The sequence below is a fragment of the Ranitomeya variabilis genome, chromosome 2, assembly GCF_051348905.1.
Source record: "Ranitomeya variabilis isolate aRanVar5 chromosome 2, aRanVar5.hap1, whole genome shotgun sequence".
NCBI lineage: Eukaryota > Metazoa > Chordata > Amphibia > Anura > Dendrobatidae > Ranitomeya > Ranitomeya variabilis.
The window spans coordinates 660,259,909-660,279,987 of NC_135233.1; the positions used below are offsets into that span (position 1 = coordinate 660,259,909).

Consider the following 20,079-nt stretch of genomic DNA (forward strand, 5'->3'; position numbering starts at 1 on the left):
GTCTTTGCACAAAGAATCAAATTGAAAATGTTCACGTAAATTTTACAAATTCCCATCCAATTCTGCTCCATAATACATTACTGCACATAATGTAAGCCACACTACATGCAACCTCTGTTCTGCAGATGACAATCTCTGCTGTCCTACTGTAGTCACCTTCTTACACTTGCACATACAACACTCTTTCTGGAAATTCCCTCACTTTCTCCATCCAACACTATCCAGGTCAATCAACATGTACCTCTCCTGACAAACATAATCTAAAAAAGAGTCTCCAACTGGTATTCCAACAGGGCCTCCATCTGACATATCTACAGAAGCTTCCTTTTGCCCCGTCCTCCTAAAGATATTCTCTGTAGATTGCAACCTCATCGGGGCAAGGCTTTTACATAATGTGGCATATTTATCAAGCTACATGTACCAGAAATCTTGCACCTACACTTTTTTCCTGAGTTGTGTGGTATTTTGGGAAAGTGGTGTGGTCTATCAGGCAACACTTTGTACCCAAATATTTGACACAAATTTCTAGCACAAAGGCAACTAATAAGTAGAGACAACTTAGACTTGACAGTTTAATTATGTACCACATTTATCAAACAGCATAACCTTATAAGCATATTTTATGAATTAAACAAGATTTATAAATATTCCCCAACATATCTTTTGTAATGTGCCCTTTGTATGGATCTGCATTACCTTAATATTATGATAATAAAATGCTAAGAAAGGGGATGGTGTTATATAAATGAAAATTAATACTACCTGCATAATCAAGTCTACATTGATGTCTTGCCCTTTCTATTTCTTAGCATTAAGAATCAATGCTTATTATTAGTGTTGAGCGATACCGTCCGATACTTGAAAGTATCGGTATCGGAAAGTATCGGCCGATACCGTCACAGTATCGGAATCCAATCCGATACCGATACCCGATACCAATACAAGTCAATGGGACTCAAGTATCGGACGGTATCCCTGATGGTTCCCAGGGTCTGAAGGAGAGGAAACTCTCCTTCAGGCCCTGGGAACCATATAAATGTGTAAAAGAAAGAATTAAAATAAAAAATATCGCTATACTCACCTGTCCGACGCAGCCGTGACTTCAGCGAGGGAACCGGCAGCGTTGTTTGTTTAAAAATCGCGCTATTACTTGGTTACGTGAATTCCCGGCTTGTGATTGGTCAGGTCGGCCATGTTGCCGGGACGCGGACCAATCACAGCAAGCCGTGACGAAATTACGTCACGGCTTGCTGTGATTGGTCCGCGTCCCGGCAATATGGCCGCCCTGACCAATCACAAGCCGGGACGTCACGGGAGGCTGGACACGCGCTCATTTTAAAATGGGCGCGTGTCCAGCCTCCCGTGACGTCACGGCTTGTGATTGGTTGCGCCGCGATCAACCAATCACAAGCCGGGAGGCTGGACGCGCTCATTTTGAAATGGGCGCGTGTCCAGCCTCCCGGCTTGTGATTGGTTGACCGCGACGCAACCAATCACAAGCCGTGACGTCACGGGAGGCTGGACACGCGCCCTTTTTAAAATGAGCGCGTTTCCAGCCTCCCGTGACGTCACGGCTTGTGATTGGTTAATGGCGGCCATGTTGCCGGGACGCGGACCAATCACAGCAAGCCGTGACGTATTTTCGTCACGGCTTGCTGTGATTGGTCCGCGGCCCGGCAACATGGCCGCCCTGACCAATCACAAGCCGGGACTTCGCGTAACCATGTAAAAGCGGGAATTTTAAACAAACAACGCTGCCGGTTCCTGCGCTGAGGTCCCGGCTGCGTCGGACAGGTGAGTATAGCGATATTTTTTATTTTAATTCGCTATTTTACACATTTTAACATTAATGTTGTTCCGATACCCGATACCCGATACCACAAGAGTATCGGAATCCCGGTATCGGAATTCCGATACAGCAAGTATCGGCCGATACCCGATACTTGCAGCATCGGAATGCTCAACACTACTTATTATACTCTGTCTACAGCATATATGTGAAACTCTAGCCAACAGAGTGACTATATTTGGCCTGCGACGCTGGACTGGTCACCCGGGTATAATTGACCTGCGATGACCGGGCAGGTCCCCTGAGCATATTTGGCCCACGACGCCGGGCAGGTCTCCCGCCCAGCATCACACTTTCACCTATATCATCCTAGATGTTGACACAGTTGAATGCAATGATGGAGGAAGCAGTGTCAGTTGATAGTCCCTCTCCCTTCTTTCCCATTCTGCATCTGATGTCATTACAATGTGTCCACTGTATGAAGAGACCGGAACAGCGGGGGAATGGGCAGAGGTGAATATTTATTTTGTTTAATGTGGGGCCCATTATATTGTATGGAGCACTATGTGGGGCTATTGTGCTGTATGGAGCACTATGTGGGTCCAATATACTGCATGGAGCACTATGTGGCGCATTATGCTGTATGGAGCACTATGTGGGGCTCATTACACTGTATGGAGCCCTATATATGGTATATTGTACTGTATGCTTAACTATGTAAGGACATTATACTCCATGGAGCACTATGTGGGGCCATTATACTGTATGGAGTACTATGTGGGGACATTATACTGTATGGAGCACTATTTGGGGCAATTATATTGTATGGAGCACTATGTGGGGCCATTATACTGTATGGAGGACTATGTGGGGACATTATACTGTATGGAGCACTATGTGGGGGCATTATACTGTATGGAGCACTATGTGGGGCCATTATACTGTATGGAGCACTATGTGGGGCCATTATACTGTATGGGGCACTTCTTGTGGCCATTATATTTTATGGAGCACTATGTGGAGCCAATATACTATGTAGAAGGCAATGCAGGGCCCCATTACACTGTATGAAGGACTATGTGGGGCCCATTATACTGTATGGCACACTTTTTGTGGCCATTATACTGTATGAAGGCCTGTGTGGGGATTACAGTTGGAGAATCATACTGTGATAAGATCACCATTCTTTGTCAGGGGGGATTGAGGGAGGAGGGTATAGTAGGGTCATTATACTGTGTGTGCAGAGGGTACTGTGGAGGAATTCACTGTGTTGGGGGGGGCATTTTGTTGGCATCATACTTTATTATCTGTATTATTCAAGGTTTTGTATCCTTTGCTATTATTATTTAAATTAGGTCATAGGGCAATATGCTTTTTACTGCTCTTAAATAACATTATGTTATTCCAATAGTTTATTCCAATATCTAACAATTAAAATGTACTTTGTTCATGGGGCAGTGCAGTGCGATTCCCGCAGATGCCAGCAAATGGAAGATATGCACACCTGAACTGCGACTCTCTCATGCACAGTGCACTGACACTCAGCTCACGCTCGCAGCAGACTTTGAGCAAAGTGTCATTAGCATATTGCATCCAATATCAAGGTTGGCCCGTGACTTTGTTCAAGCTTTTAATTTTGTCTCTCTGTGTATTTGAGTTTGACAGCCCTGATCTAGAGTCTAGACTGTTACTATAATATTACCAAACATACCCACATTTGCATGTAAGGATTGTTTACACAATTTTGCAGAGTTTTCTCCCTAGTGTTTTTGTTGAGTTTTTGAAGCAGTTTCAAATCTGCTGCATGTCAATTCTTTCAGCATTTTTCACAAATTCAAATTACGAATAATTGCATCAAAACAGTATTTTAAAATATGGCAAAAACAGGCATGTTTTTCTTGCCAAGAGACAAATTTTTGGTGCAGAAATGTCTGCTGCAAATACTTAAGATGTCCATACCCATAGCTGCTAAAAGGGCCCAATTGCCAATCAGTCGTGGGCCAATATTTTTTTAACTCACACATAGTGGCTACTAATACTATTAGGCCGGGGTCACACTTGTGAGAAACTCGCACGAGTCTCTCGCATCAATACCCGGCACTGCCGCCGGCACTCGGGACCGGAGCGTATGGCTGCATGTATTTTTATGTAGCCGCACACTCCGGTCCAGAAGGCAGTGCCGGGTATTGATGCGAGAGACTCGAGTGAGTTTCTCACATTGCACTCGCAAGTGTGACCCCGGCCTTACAGTGTGTATCCTGGAGCTTGCTACAATTTTTCCAGGATAACCCTGTCTCATTATTCTTTGTTTATGTAGAAAGCAAATCAAACTTTTTAGCGCTGGTTGATAATATAGTCTCAGTTTAATCTTCTGTAATGTATTGAATACAGAAATTGGAAGCATATACTGTACTGTAAATTTTTAAAGAAAAGAAACATTAGTGAACACAAAATATTTTTTATCCATTTACATGCTCTATACTCTTCAATATTGTGGATGAGCCTCAGGGGTTCAATTCTATATATGCGCAAAAAAAACAAACTGATTTTTAAGATAGAAAACAGTGTTTGGTCTTATAAATTTTAATAACTGATGATGTATAAAACCGCATCCGGTACGGATGCCATAGAGATTACTTATGGATAACAACAATACAGATAGATAATTGTCTATGTTCTATGGATAAAGATTGGATGATTTTTTTATATGCTTGTGTGAACTTAGCCTTACAATAAGGGTATGTGTCCACGTTCAGGATTGCATCAGGATTTGGTCAGGATTTTATGCAGGTAAAATCCTGACCAAAACTGCACCTGAGGTCACTGGCAGGTCACCTGCGGTGTTCCTGCGTGTTTTGCTCATTGTAGCAACATGCTGCGTACTGAAAAAACGCAACGCATGTGCGTTTTTGCGGGAAAAACGCATGCGTTTTTTAATGCACAGTGGAGACGGGATTTCATTAAATCCCCTCCACTATGCTGTAACATCTGGACGCTGTGTTTTTGACACTGCGGCTCAGCGCTGCGTCAAAAACGCAGCGTTTCCTGAACGTGGACACATACCCTTACACTAATGTTTTAACTAGTTCAGAAATCAATATTTTGTGGAATAACCATGATTTTTAATCACCGCTTTCTTGCGTCTTGGCATGCTTTCCACCAGTCTTTCACACTGCTTCTGGCACTAAAATGTAAGCAATTCTTCTAAGGGTATGTGTCCACGTTCAGGAAACGCTGCGTGTTTGACGCTGCATGGGGCCGCAGCGTCAAACACGCAGCGTCCAGATGTTCCAGCATAGTGGAGGGGATTTCATGAAATCCCGACTCCACTATGCGTTAAAAAAACGCATGCGTTTTTGCTGCGAAAACGCATGCGTGGTGCGTTTTTTCAAAACGCAGCATGTTGCTACAATGAGCAAAACACGCAGGCACACCGCAGGTGACCTGCCAGTGACCTCAGGTGCAGTTTTGGTCAGGATTTTACTTGCATAAAATCCTGACCAAAGCCTGAAGCAAGCCTGAACGTGGACACATACCCTAAGGGTATGTGTCCATGGTCAGGATGGCCGGCGAAGCCGCTCGGCGCTAAGTCCCGCCCCCTTTCTGGGACGCGATGATGCCGGATGTGTTAACTCTTCACATCCGGGATCATCGCTCTCTCCCATAGCGCCCTGTGATATGCCTTGCGGGGACGCTGCGTCCCCGCAAGGTGTACGGACATGCTGCGATCTGAAAAGACGCGCAGCATGTCCGGAGTCGCAGGGAAGACGGATGCGTGTTTCCACGCATAGTGGACACGGGATTTCCAAAAATCCCCTCCACTATGCTGGAACATCTGGACGCTGCGTGTTTGACGCTGCAGCTCTGCGCAGCGTCAAACACGCAGCGTTTACTGACCGTGGAAACTCACCCTATGGGTATGTTTCCACTGTCAGGATGGCCGGCGGTATCGCCGCAGCGGCAAAGCCGCTCGGCGCTAAGCCCCGCCCCCTTTCTGGGACGCGATCATGCCGGATGTGTTAACTCTTCACATCCGGGATGATCGCTCTCTCCCATAGGGCCCTGTGATATGCCTTGCGGGGACGCTGCGTCCCCGCAAGGTGTACGGGCATGCTGCGATCTGAAAAGATGCGCAGCATGTCCGTAGTCGCAGGGCCACCGCGTGCGGGTTTCCACGCATAGTGGAGACGGGATTTCATCAAATCCCCTCCACTATGCTGGAACATCTGGACGCTGCTTGTTTGACGCTGCAGCTCTGCGCAGCGTCAAACAAGCAGCGTTTCCTGAACGTGGAAACATACCCTAAGGGTATGTGTCCACGTTCAGGATTGCATCAGGATTTGGTCAGGATTTTTCATCAGTATTTGTAAGCCAAAACCAGGACTGGAACAATTAGAGGAAAAGTATAATAGAAACATATGCTCCACTTTTGCATTTATCACCCACTCCTTTTGGCTTACAAATACTGATGAAAAATCCTGACCAAATCCTGATGCAATCCTGAACGTGGACACATACCCTTAGGGTATGTGTCCACGTTCAGGATTGCTTCAGGATTTGGTCAGGATTTTATGCAGGTAAAATCCTGACCAAATCTGCACCTGAGGTCACTGGCAGGTCACCTGCGTTGTCCTTGAGTTTTTTCTGCAAAGGACATGCTGCGTTCTTAAAAGATGCGCCGCATGTGAGTTTTCTCGGGTCTGCCGCATGCGTCTTTTACTGCATAGTGGAGACAGGATTTCATGAAATCCCCTCCACTATGCTGTAACATCTGGACGCTGCGTTTTTTATGCATGCTGCTCAACGCTGTGTCAAAAACTCAGCGTTTCCTGAACGTGGACACATACCCTTAGGGTATGTGTCCACGTTCAGGATTGCATCAGGATTTGGTCAGGATTTTATGCAGGTAAAATCCTAACCAAATCTGCACCTGAGGTCACTGGCAGGTCACCGGCGTTTTTCATGCATTTTTTGACGCGTTTTTTCATGCGGATTTGTGTGTGTTTTTGTAAGCTCAATAAAGATATACAAAAAAAAAGGGTGATGTCATTTCTTGTATAACCTCTTCATTTACATACTCCATTGAAGAATAATGTTTACACACACAGACAGATGATAGATAACAGATAGATAGATGATAGATGATAGATAATAGATAGATAATAGATACGATAGATAAATACGATAGATCTATCTATAAATATATCTATCGATAGATATATCTATAGATAGCTAGATAGATATATCAATAGATAGATAATAGATAGATGATAGATAGATAATAGATAGATAATACCAAGCCCGATGTTTAGTATATCTATGTATCTTTTTTCTGTCTGTCTGTCTGTCAAGGAAATCCCAAGTCGTTGATTGGTCGCTGCAAAACGGCCACAACCAATCAGCGATGGGCAGTCTGGCGGTGAAATGGCCGCTCCCTACTCCCCTGCAGTCAGTGCCCCCTCCAGTCAGCGCTCACACAGGGTTAATGGCAGCGTTAACGGACCGCGCTATGCCGCGGTGTAACGCACTCCGTTAACGCTGCTATTAACCCTGTGTGACCAACTTTTTTACTATTGATGCTGCCTATGCAGCATCAATAGTAAAAAGATCTAATGTTAAAAATAATATTAAAAAAAACCAAAAACATTATATACTCACCCTCCGTCGGCCCCTGGATCCAGAACCGGCCTTTCTCGCTCCTCGCGACGCTCCGGTGACCGGTCCATGCATTGCGGTCTCACGAGATGATGACGTAGTGATAGCTACGTCATCATCTCGTGAGACTGCAATGCACTCTTGGGACCGGAGCATCGGTAAACGCCTCGCCTGGATCTGGGGGCCGACGGAGGGTGAGTATAGAACTATTTTTTATTTTAATTCTTTTTTTTTAACAGGGATATGGTGTCCACATTGCTATATATTACGTGGGCTGTGTTAGATACTGCGTGGGCTGTGTTATATACTACATCTCTGTGCTATATACTATGTGCACTGTGCTATATACTACGTGGCTGTGGTATATATTACGTGGCTGGGCAATATACTACATCGCTGTGCTCTATACTACGTGGCCTGTGTTATATACTGCATGGGCAGTGTTATATACTACGTGGCTGGGCAATATACTACATGTCTGTGCTATATACTACGTGTCTGGGCAATATACTACGTGGCTGCTATATCTACTGTGTTGGCTGTGCTATATACTACGTGGGCTGTGTTATATACTACATCGCTGTGCTATATACTACGTGGCTGTGTTATATACTACGTGGCTGCTATATACTACGTGGCTGTGCTATCTACTGCGTGGGCTGTGCTATATACTACGTGGGCTGTGTTATATACTACGTCGCTGTGCTATATACATGGCTGTGCTATATACTACGTGGCTGTGCTATATACTACGTGGCCGGCCGCGACCAATCAGTGATATTGGCGCGGAATTTAACCCCCACTCACAGCGCGACGTAAATACATACAACCATATTCTAGAATACCCAATGCGTTAGAATCGAGCCACCATCTAGTATATATATAATCGTCTAAAGGGTCTGTTTGTCTGTATCGGAAATCCCGCATCGCTGATTGGTCGCGGGCGGCTGGCGCGACTAATCAGCGACGGGTGCAGTAAGGCCGTGAATTGGTGCAGGATTTAAACCACGTTTCGCTGATTGCTCGCGTCCCGCCGGCCGTGACCAATCAGCGATATTGCAGCGGGATTTAAACACCACTTCGTAAATAAACTACATACATATTCTAGAATACCCGACGCGTTAGAATCGGGCCACCATCTAGTAGATATATAATAGCAAGGCCGATGTTTATAAATGAACGTTTAATTTAAAAAAAAAAAACGGGAAAAAAAATGGTGTGGGTTCCCGCACAATTTTCTGTGCCAGAGGGGCAAAGCCAAAGGCAGGGGGCCAATATTTGTAGCCTGGGAAGGGGGTAATACCCATGCCCCCCCCCCCCCCCCAGGCTATGAATATCAGCTTGCAGCTGTCTGCGTAGCCTTTACTGGCTATTAAAATAGGGGGACCCCCCAAAAAAATTGACGTGTGGTCCTCCTATAATTTGTAGCCAGAAAGGCTACGCAGACAGCTGCGGGCTGATATTCATAGCCTAGAGAGGGGCCATGGATATTGGACCCCCCCGGCTACAAATACCAACCCACAGCCACCCAGAAATGGCGCATCTGTAAGATGTGCCAATTCCGGCACTTAGCCCCTCTCTTCCCACTCCCGTGTAGCGGTGGGATATGGGGTAATAAGGGGTTAATGTCACCTTGCTATTGTAAGGTGACATTAAGCCGGGTTAATAATGGAGAGGCGTCAATAAGACGCCTATCCATTATTAATCCTAGAGTAGTGAAAGAGTTAAAAAAGAAATAGACACAGCTAGAAAAAAGTATTTTATTATTCTTAATTTCACAATACTTACCATACTCGATCGCCTGCAAAAGACGTAAAATAATAAAACGTATACTCCCTGTCCGACGCAGTCCAATTAATAACGAGTGTCCCATGACGATCTCTCCTATAGAACAGTGACATCGGGTGATGTCACTGCTCTATAGGACCTCCAGTGATACACTGACAGGAGACAATGGCTCCTGCAGTGCATCACTGAGAGGTTACTGTAGTTCACTGGTCTCACTTTATGGCAATTGCTGCGTGGAAACTTTCTCACACAGCAATGCCAAAAGTGAGACTAGGAACTATTTTATCACAGGGGCGTAGGAATACATTGTGAGGCATACATTGTGGGAGGATACCCTCCATCATTGTATTCCTGGGGCCCCTGGATAGCGGTCGCACCAGCTGATGCTGCTGCTCTCCACGGGAGATCGTCGAGGGACACTCGTTTTAATTGGATTTCTGCGGATCAGGGAGTATAGTGTTTGTTTATTATTTTAATATTTTTTACAGGAGACACTGGCTTCGGGGATCAAAGTGACAAGTGATGGTGAGTATGTACTCTATGTTTAATGTACAGTATGTCTGTATGTATGTACTCTATGTTTAATGTACAGTATGTCTGTATGTATGTCTGTATGTATGTACTGTATGTATGAGTTGTATGGTGTATGTTGCATGTTGTACGGTGCATGTCGTATGGTGCATGTCGCATGTTGCCGCATGTTGTCGCATGTCGCTGCATGTCGCATGTCACATGTTGTTGCATGTCGCATGTTGCATGTTACATGTCGCATGTTGTATGTCGCATGTCGTCGCATGTTGCATGTCGTCCCATGTTGCATGTTGTATGCCGCATGTCGTCGCATGTCGTATGGTGTTTGTTGTGTGTTGTATGTGCACACAGTGTAGACGAGTTCAGCTCTGCTACATCTGGATGCCTGACATCTAGATGTAGCAGAGCCGGTAGATGATCGCCGGAGATAACTCTCCAGCGATCACCTACACTGCAGCGTTCTCACAATCAGCTGATCAGCTGTTTGCGAGAACCAGACTAGTGACCGGAGATAAGTCCCGGTCACGTGCACGGCATTTCTCGCGCTAACATAACTTATCACGAGAACTGCAGTGGACGAGGGACTTCCGGCGGTGGGACAGGTGAGCCGGCATGGACATGCGTAGTAAGCTGCTTGTACTCAGTTTCTACGCATGTGACTAATCATTAGATGCGATTTTATCGCATCTAATTATAGTCTATGGTAAATATACGGCGCGGCAACGGAGCGTCGCCGCTTTATAAACAAACATGCTGCGTTCTGATAAGACGCGCCGCATGTCTGTTTACGCCGGTCTGCCGCCTCCGTGTTTTACCGCATAGTGGAGACAGGATTTCATGAAATCCCCTCCACTATGCTGTAACATCTGGAGGCTGCGTGTTTGACGCGGTGGCTCTACGCAGCGTCAAACACGCAGTGTTTCCTGAACGTGGAAACATACCCATAGCTTGATGGCTTGTGACTATCCATCATCCTCTTGATTACATTCCAGAGGTTTTCAATGGGGTTCAGGTCTGGAGATTGGGCTGCCCATTACAGGGTTTTGAATTGGTGATCTCTTAAATTTTGCCAGAGCTGTATAACATGTATTACATACATACATATAGAGAACAAAATAAAAAATAACACAAAAAATGTGAGTCAAGTTCATAAAAGCAAAGGAGTCGATTCATTAAGACCACTGTTATAAATGCCAATTTTAATGAAATGACGTGGAGGAGTAAGATGTGCCTAATTCATTGAGTGGAATAAGCCACTTAATGAATTAGGTGCATCTTATAGGCGCCATTCCCCTGTGCCAGAGATATACTTGCCCTCTCCTGGATATCCTCATACCTCAATAACCACACATATTAAGTCTCCCATTCCCATTCTAACTACTTATCCTGTCCCTTCTCTGCTGGTGCCCTTCAAGGCTGTGTCCTGGGACCCCTACTCTTCTTCATCTATAGTATAGATTCCCATACCTTTTGCCTGGGACAACTCATAAAGTCCCATAGCTTCCAGTACCACCTACAGTGGGGAAAATAACTAGTTGATACACTGCCGATTTTGCAAGTTTTGGCACCTACAAAGAATGGAGAGGTCTGAAATTTTTATCATAGTTACACTTCAACTGAGAGACAGAATCTAAAGCTAAAAAACAGAAAATTATATTGTATCTTTTTTTAAAAATGAAATAGCATTTTATTGCATGAAATACTTATTTGATCACCCACCAACCAGCATGAATTCTGTCTCTCACAGACCTGCTAGTTTTCCTGTTAGAAGCCCTCCTACTCTGCACTCATTACCTGTATTAATTGCACCTGTTTGAACTTGTTACCTGTATAAAAGACACCTGTCCACACTTTAATCACGCTCCAACCTCCCCACCATGTCCAAGGCTAAAGAGTAGTCAAAGACCACCAAGGACAAAATGGTAAACCAGCACAAGACTGGGATAGGCTACAAGAGAATAGTCAAGCAGCTTGGTGAGAAGCTGTTGCCACAATTATTAGAAGATGGTAGAAACACAAGATGACTGTCAATCTTCCTCGGTCTGGGGCTCCATGCAAGTTCTCGCCTTATGGGGTAATTATGATTCTGAAAAAGGTCAGACATCAGCCCAGAACTACACAGGAGGACAAGGTCAATGACCTGAAGAGAGCTGGGACCACAGTCTCAAACATTACGTCACCTCTCTGCTGTCCAAATCCCATAGTGTCTATCAGTCATAATCTCCTTCTCATCACGTTTCCTTAAACTCATCATCTTTCCTCCATGTCACTCAACCCTCCTAACCAATCTTTTGATCACAATAAATGGCATCACACTTTTCTCTTCATTACAAGTCTGCTGCTTGAGGGTAACCCTTGATTCCACCCTGTCCTTCAAACCATGCATCAAAGCCCTTACCACCACCTGCCACCGCTAACTGAAAAAGCATATATCGTATCATGTTACAACGCAGGTGCCGCCGCCTGCATGATGAATGTTTTTTTTTTTTTCAAACAAAAGTATATTCAGTATGTAAAATAGGGGGCAGGTCATAAGCCATACAGATGAATATGTAAGCAGAGCACCACATAAAGACTCTCCCCCACAGCATGAGAAACTCATTAACTGAAAACTACAAATACAGATTAAACAACAACCACAAGATGCATTTCATCAACCCAGGTATTATTTTAATCAGTATAATGGCACCAACCTGACACTGTCTGTAGTTTACTGAGCACAATCCTGCTGACAGGTTCCCTTTAAGCCACTGTTATGATTTGGGGCCTCTTCTGACTGCCTCGTCTACATTTAAAGGGAAGCGGTCACCTCAAAAATCGAAGATGAGCTGCGGTCACCGACATCAGGGACTTATCTACAGCATTCTGTAATGCTGTAGATAAGTCCCCGATATAACCTGAAAGATAAGAAAAACAGGTTATATTATACTCACCCAGGGGCGGTCCCGCTGCGGTCCAGGTCCGATGGACATCGCGGTCCGGTCCGGGGCCTCCTATCTTCTTACGATGACGTACTCTTCTTGTCTTCACGCCGCAGCTCCGGCGCAGGTGTATTTTGTCTGCCCTGTTGAGGGCAGAGCAAAGTACTGCAGTGTGCAGGCGCTGGGCCTCTCTGACCTTTCCCGGCGTCTGCACACTGCAGTACTTTGCTCTGCCCTCAACAGGGCAGACAAAGTACACCTGCGCCAGAACTGTGGCATGAAGACAAGAAGAGGACGTCATCTTAAGAAGGTAGGAGGCACCGGGCCGCGACACCCATCGAACCGGACTGCAGTGGGACCGCCCCTGGGTGAGTATAATCTAACATCTTTTTCTCATCTTTCAGGATACATTGGGGGCTATCTACAGCATTACAGAATGCTGTAGATAAGCCCCTGATGCCGGTGGCCGCAGCTCATCTTCGATTTTTGGGGTGACAGGTTCCCTTTAAGCTTATAGATGGTATTAGTAAATCTACTATAGTATGAAATTTGAGTATAAAAATCCGAATACCATGTATGTTGTAATAGTGCTATACCTAAAATGCTACAATGCTGCATTGAAAGGCTTTGGTAAGAAAGTTAATATTAATTTTAAAGAGATAATTAAACTAAATATATTTAATCTCATTTTATGGTACATATTTAAGTTTATTAAGTAGATCTAAAGTCAGTCTGGGGGAGCGAAGAAAGCCACTGCCAGAATCATTTAGCAGCATAGTGTCTTGCGGCAGAACAAAGGGATCGGGCAACGGAATTCCAACTGCCTAATCCTTATCTCCTCCAACATCATCAGGGGAGAGTCAGAAGGAGCCAATGCACATCAAATGGTCAACCTCCCATGCAGATGCTGACGGGATCCTGACAAGTTTGTAAAGTGATCAGGTAAATTTCAGCAAAGTATGTGATCTTTAAAAAAATATGTACCCTGTTATCCAGTATCAACTCAGCTTACGGTATATCATACTTTGTTACTTTACAGCAAGCCCACATTTCAAACCTTTACCCAATCAGCAAATGTTCTGGTACTTTTATACCACTATAGTAACATTTTTCAAGCTATTTAACTCCATTCATCCACTAAATATTAAAGTACCGTATGCACCCAAGATATGAACCGTGACATAAACTTCAGAGCAGGCAGGCAATGAAAAATACACAGCACAAACCTTACACGTAGTGCAGTTTCACTATTACATCCTGTGTGAAATGGAATAGATTCTACATTATATCTGCAGTCATCAAGAACAAGAAAAAGAAGGTTTTTTGTATGTACCTGTTCTTTTCAGAAATATCACACACATGGCTGCCTGTGATCTTGCCTGTAGAAGAAAAGAAAAAGTGGTCAGAAGTTTAGCACTTGACACAGGAAAGAAGCCTCGAGATCATAAAGGGATGGGACAATATACTAAACTTTTGAATTCCCTCACACGTAAGTTTTTGGGCAGACCTCATGTTTGCATAATGAAAATCATGCGCCCAGCTGCCAAGAATAACAAGAACAGGAAATGAGCAGTGAAAGCTTTTTGCTCTCGACAAGACTGCTCCTCACCTGGCGTTCTCTGCACCTTTCTATCAATGCAGCCATTTAATACAGTGAGGAGGCTTGTATACTCCACCTCATAATGTAACACTGGTTAGACAATAAACTGAGACGGTTAGATAACATTGTTCTTCATCTAGAAATTGTAAGAATGGTGTGAAAAAATGATCATATAGGGAAGGAATTAGTTGATGATCCACAGATCAAGGAGAAGTGATAAAATCCTGAAGTCTTTATTCCATGAAGTCATTACACCATACGTGTTTCGAAAGCAAGTGCGTTCTTAGACTCGGTATAAACCGTCTAAGAACGCACTTGTGTTCGAAACGCGTATTGTATTCTCAATTTTCTGTGTCTACCCTATCATAGATGTTTGTTTCCTGTATTTTGTATTTTTCTACAGATTTTTAACTCTTCTGGAATAAAGACTTCATGATTTTACCACGTCTCCTTGAACTGTGGATCAGAAGCTGGATCAACTTTTTCCTTCCCTGTATCTAACTAACGCCGTTCGGTGACGTGGATCGCGGCCTTCTGTGCAGATCGAGTTACATTGAGGAGTAAACTGTTTTTCCTTTTTTTCTATAAAAAAAAAAAAATTATCATACATTATTATACAATATACAATGGTAATAAAAAGAAGTAGATAGGATTTCGACATTTCCGTCGGCCATATATTAAAATTCAAATTCACTGTTTAGTTTCGTCATACCTTATACTTTCCAACAGTAACAACTGAAAGTACAGATATAGTGGTTGACAGTTTTGAATTATCCGCTCAGTAAATGGTCATAATGGTAAATGGTTATAAGTTGGCCCAAAAAATAAAATCGGACCTAAAAAAAATACAAAATGTTTGAAAAGGGAATCAAGAAGAATGACTAAACTTTGGGTACTGCTCTAACCTCCGATTTACTAATATGTCACCAATTTTAGGATTATTAAAATGTTGCAAAAATTGAAAATTTTATGCAAGTGACTGGAGATCTTGTCATGATTTCATGACCATTAATAGATTAAATTCTGCAAATGGGTTGTCATAAAACCAGTCTACAGCCTAAAACATGCCAGGTTGGGAGACCACAGTGAATGTGCAGTAGGAGTAATCAGATTGACATCAATTTATGCAATTTCCTTGTATTTTACTGACTAAATTTACATTATAGGCAGCTAAAGTTTTAAGAATGTGACCAATACAGCGGACTCGGAAAACCATCACATGATATAGTTAGATAATTATCGTTCGCATTCCAAAATAAAGACAGCAAAAATTAATGTGTATAAATATTGACATAAAACTCATTATTTGCAGATGCATTATTCAGAAGTCTTCCGTGTTGTCACAGGGGTTAAACAGATCATTGAAAAAGATCTGTAATGTACTGGGAAAATGTAGTAACTCAGGAGCTGAACTTTCTTGAGAACCACATCAACACCTTTTTCAGCAAAGAAGTTGTGGAGAAAGCTGTTGGTGCATACTTATCGCCTCTAGATGTAAAATATTCACAGAGATATACAACCTGATTTAGAAGGCCTAGTGCGGAAAAGATGAAGAAATCTTGAAATAGGAGCTAAACTGTACTAAAACCAGTAACTTATGTTTAAAGGACATTTATCAGTCTCTCATCTGAGTGCAGTGTCTGTTGGGGCATCTGGAGGTCAGAAACCCACATCGTGATGACGTACCCTACAAGGAGGCCATTCATTGGGTAATGATTTCTTGTACAAAGATATAACTATTATAGAGAGAAACTTTTCAGTAATCCCTAATAATCCTTAACCCCATCACCCCAAAGCGCCGCCCCCTTCTATACGTGCGGTGATTCCGGATGTGCTCATTGCACACATCCGGATTTTCTCCACACCCTCTACATAGGGCCCTATGATTTACCTGGCAGCGGTAAACAGACATGTTGCGGTCTAAAAAGACGCGCCGCATGTCCGGAAACGCAGGGCCGCTGGATGCGTGTCCGCACGCATAGTGGAAACGGGATTTCATAAAATCCCCTCCACTATACTGTAACATCTGGACGCTGCGGATTGAACGCTGCAGCTGTATGCAGCATTCACTCCGCAGCTAATTCAGATGTAATACTGAACGTAGACACATACCCTAAGATGCTGACCAGGATGGGGACATTACTATAAGATGGGGACCAAAATGAAGACATTGCTACAAGATGGCGACCAGGAGGGACACATTACTTCAAGATAAGGACCAGGATGGGAACATTGCTATAAGATGAAGACATTATTACAAGATGGTAACCTAGATAGGCACATTACTTTAATATGGGGACAATACTACAAGATGCGTATCAGGATGGGGACATTGCTACAAGATGAGGACCAGGTTGGGCACAATACTATAAAATCAGAACATTACTACAAAAAGGGGACCAGGATGGTGGACATTACTACAAGATGGGGACATTACTACAAGATGAGGACCATGATGGAGGACATTACTACAAGATGGGGACCAGGATGGGGACATTACTATAAGATGATGGTCCGAAATATTACATGGTGCTACTTGTAAGACAAAATTACTGTATGTGGCCAATTAGTGGACACAAGGAAATACAAATTGTAAAAACTTAAATAAAATCAAAATAAAGAATGAGAAAAAATGTTTTATACTAAAAATGTTTTTTTATGTATAAACTAAAATAAACAAAAAAGTGCACGTTTGTTATTGCAGCACCCAAAATGACTAAAGCTATGTAACTACCATAACCCATACAATGTGTGCCATTTAAAAAGCATTAATAAAAAATAAGCCAAAATGATCAAAAAGTGTATAGAAAAAATAATATAGTATTAAAAAAAATCTCATCTCGTCCTGCAAAGGATGCAGCCCTCCAAATTCATATTTTTTCTATGAGCGGCCCATATACATACCGAGTTTAAGACCCCTGCCCTATTGCTATAGTTGTATAACTTGTATGAAAATATTGCCCGGGTAGGATTCTTACCCATGATCCTATCGTACAAAGCAGTAGCGTAGGTACCGGGGGGCAGAGGGGACCATCACCCAGGCCCCGGACTCTCAGGGGGCCCACCCCACAGCGCGCAATACAGTTACATTCTGCGGCAGAGCAGGGAGAATCGATCTCTCTGCTCTGCCACCCGGCCAATATGGGGCCCCTGAGCAGGCGGGGGGGCCCGATGCCAGCAGTGGGCCCCCGCCCGTCATCGCAGGTTCAACTGTATTGGCTAGATGCCAATACAGCTGACCGCATTGATGAGAGAGGTAGCATCTGCCTATGGGGGGCTGCATTACACCAGAGTCTGCCTGGGGGTGTATTATATTAAAGTCTGCCTATGGGGGGGCTGAATTATATCAGAGTCTGCTTGGGGGGTGTATTATATTAAAGTCTGCCTATGGGAGGCTGCATTATATTAGAGTCGGCCTGGGGGTGTATTATATTAAAGTCTGCCAATGCGGGGCTGCATTATATTAGAGTCCTGACGAAGCCAAAGCGGTGAAACGCGTGTCGAGGTTCTCCTGCATCCTGCCAGCATGCCTGCATTTCCCTGCAATCATGTCCCAAGGTACTAGTATATAGCCATGATTGGCAGAAACTGATTTTTAGTTACCCTGGGTCTACATTAAAGTGTCAGTGATTTATTATTCTGTCCAGCGGACCACTGTTAGGCTATGAAGCCCATTAACTTTATGTTTCCCAGCATGGTCTCCTCGGCACTCTGACTATGGCATTCATGAGTTGATGACATTGTATACTGCAGGTGTTGCCCCTGGATTGTTGTGCTATCAGTACAGGGACACACACAGCAGCAGCGGCTCAGTATTGGGGTACCAGCAGGATGAGGCGTTTGTGCAGGTTTGGAATAGATGGCTACAAACTATCAATAAAGCACTTGGTCTAGAGAAATATGAAGACATGACACTAGTCTACAGAGGTCATTGTGGGTGAGCAAATAAGTACGGTAATACATATATTTTTGCTATATACAGAAAGAGAAATAATAGAAATGTAACATACTCTCAGACTTAAGCCTCCAGTATAAATTGCTAAGTACCAGCTAGGATGCCTTCCACTTGAATAACCAATGTGCCATTAAGACACATTAACGTTCTGGAATATTTGTGTATTTGTGAAAATAAGCTCCCCTTATTTTATAAGGTTAATGTATTAAAATGAATGAGCAAACTAATGAAACCCAAATATTATTGTAAGTACTTTGTGTCCACATTTATATTGGCTGACAAAGAGGAAGAAAAGTACATAAGTTTTATTGGTCACTGCACTGTTGTCCAAGGCTGTACCCATTATAAGACGCTTAAAAATGACTTCATTTCCTAACCGAAATCTGGAAAATCTGATAATAAAAGCAACTTTAAGGGCAGAGATGCTGCTTTACACTTGGTACAGAAAGCGAATATATCTTAAAATTTAAATTCTGCAAATAAATTATATAACACAATCAATTAACATCATATATACCTGGAGGCTTCTGTTACATAACTTCTATTACATAACAACATGGGGGAACTAAGGTGAATAGAGATGTGCAAGAAACGAGGCTCCTTGGGATAAACAGGGGGACCATCCGGAGTGGGCACACCTTGTCGCCGTGGGATGAGTTTTACGCTTTTTTAATAAAAAAGAGTGTCAATTAAGTACCCTATGTTATTTACATGTACTGCCATTATTTATTTATCTGCTTAGTGCATGGTATTTGCTCATTGTTTTTATCCAAGATTTTGTCTGTTAATGGCCAGTGTGAATGTGCACCTACATTATGTAAAATGCACCAGGGTAATGTAAAACTTGGATATACAGTGTAATTGGTATAAAACAATATGAATAGTGATGAGCAAACGTTCTTGGATAATGTCTTATCCGAGCATGCTTGAGTGTTATCTGAGCATCTGTGAGTGCTCGCATATTATGTTCGAGTCACTGCGGCTGCATGATTTTTGTCTGCGAGGCTTATTTCACACTTAGGCTTCTTTCACACTTGCGTCGGTACGGGGCCGTCGCAAAGCGTCGGCCCGACGTACGTACGTGCAAATTCGGCACAACGTGGGCAGCAGAGGCAGTTTTTCAACGCATCCGCTGCCCATTCTAAGTTCCGGGGAGGAGGGGGCGGAGTTACGGCCGTGCATGCGCGGTAGGAAATGGCGGACACGACGTACGAAAAAACGTTACATTGAACGTTTTTCGTGCCGACGGTCCACCAAAACACGACGCATCCAGTGCACGACGGACGCGACGTATGGCCATACATCGCGATCCGTCGGCAATAGAAGTCTATGGGGAAAAAACGCATCCTGCGGGCACATTTGCAGGGTCCGTTTTTTTCCCCAAAACGACGCATTGCGATGGATTCCAAACGACGCAAGTGTGAAAGTAGCCTTACCGTGATTTGAGGGCCTTTTTTGAGGGCCATATCACCGTAATTTTCCCGGTCTGCCGCAAAAACGGACCCCAAAAATCTTGCAGATCGCTGTTTTTCTGGATTAGAATAGTAGGGAAAAGGTAGAGACCAAAAAAGGCGTCGATCCGCAAAAACGGAATTCACGGTGCACCGCAAAAACAAGCATCCGTAAGTGTGAAATATATCAAGCAAGCTTGATATTTTTTCATGGCCGTAAATACGGCGCACCTACGAATTTTTGCGGCCCGTTTTTGCGGCTCCATAGAAATGTATTGGGGCCACAAAAACGGGTTGAAAAAACACGGCAAGTGTAAAACCAGCCATAGACAGCCGGAACACATGCAGGAATGGCCTGTTTATTAGGGAATCCCAACGTGTTGAGGTTG

The 20,079-nt window shown here is 43.6% G+C and overlaps 1 protein-coding gene across 4 annotated transcripts in view; it reads right to left on the reverse strand.

Annotated features, from left to right (window-relative positions):
- The window catches only part of HIVEP2 (HIVEP zinc finger 2), a 239,601-nt gene that overhangs the window by 37,780 nt on the left and 181,742 nt on the right, over positions 1–20,079 (reverse strand). For all 4 annotated transcript variants that reach the window (XM_077289201.1, XM_077289200.1, XM_077289203.1 and 1 more), the window contains one exon: positions 14,018–14,063. The gene's annotated coding sequence lies outside the window, so the exon portion shown is untranslated. The remainder of the gene's footprint in view (positions 1–14,017; positions 14,064–20,079) is intronic.